This window comes from Vigna radiata, chromosome 4 (assembly GCF_000741045.1).
Source record: "Vigna radiata var. radiata cultivar VC1973A chromosome 4, Vradiata_ver6, whole genome shotgun sequence".
In the NCBI taxonomy this organism is placed as follows: domain Eukaryota; kingdom Viridiplantae; phylum Streptophyta; class Magnoliopsida; order Fabales; family Fabaceae; genus Vigna; species Vigna radiata.
In genome coordinates, this window is record NC_028354.1 from 13,171,508 (window position 1) to 13,172,870 (window position 1,363).

Here is a 1,363-nt window from a genome sequence, read left to right on the forward strand (position 1 = left end):
TAAACAGAATAAAATATAATCTTACTTGACATATCTCTTCGTAAGATATATCCGGTGAATATATCTGAATGATATATTTTTGTGATTATTTTATAGCTGGCCATTTACGCTGGAATTGGGCCTTGAGCCCAATGAGAATGTGTGAGCCGTTTGTCCATTAAGACCGTTCGGTCTTTAGTTATTTCCGATCGTTGGAAATATAGCATCGTACAAGTATTATACGAATTTTACATACAAATATTGTAAAATGAGTTACATACAAATTTTATCTACCAATATTTTCATATGTAAAATATGTATGTAATGTTGGCACATTTAGGTAGAAGTTTTACTTAAGGATATTTTTAATATGTAAGTAATTAAAATCCGTATGTAATCCAAATCAACGATACCTGTTGATATTACATACGAATGTTTATAATTAATCATAAAAAATAATTAAAAGTAAAAGTAAAACTTTTATTCTCGTTAGCCGATATCGAATTGTAGTGTATTTTAGAAACATTGGAATTGCTATTAAAATTAAGATAAAAAGGTTTTCTTTTAACAATTCAATTTTTTAAACACAATGCAGTTTTTTAACAGTATTTGTAAGGCCCATATATGACACTCGTCATATTTTACTAAAATGCAAACTACTCTCATCTTATTCTTACGCTTTATATTGTAATTACTAGTTAATTTTATATTATTCTGATGCACAAAAAATTTGTATATTATTTAACAATTGATATAGACACTAACTTATAATATTTTTCTCTTTTAATCCAAAAAGTATCTTTCAGACCAAAATATTTTTAAAATATATATAATATCTGCGGATAAAAAAATATATAATATCTCATGTTTCGGATAGGAACGAGATGACAATTGATCACTGTGGTTCTTCTCTTCACTTTAGAATTTCTCTCGTAGTAACCTTAAAATTGAACGGTAAGTACCTGCAGGTTAGCACTCCAACGCTCAAGTCAGCAAAGTTACTCCAGAAATGATATTAAGAAAAGTCAATCTAAACTTCTACCTGAGATATGCTTGTTCTATTTATAGAGAAATATTCCCACCATAATAGGAGTCACTTTAGGCTAGGTCGTGTGTTCCGAGATTTCCTCCCACAACTCAGCTTCTTAGTCGTAACCGCTTCCCACTTCCTAGATTCTTGCTCCGCCATTTGCTCCGCCAACTCCGCTAACTATTTCCACTAACGACTTAGCAATTATCCTAGTTCCCTTTCAGCGCAACCTTTACCCCGATCTTCCCTGCATACTTCTTGATCAACCAGGCCTTTCTAGCTTTTCCCCTGCTATATTATGTAAATCAACCAGTTATCCCATACGACCATGTCTTTCCCCATCGGTGTAATTTC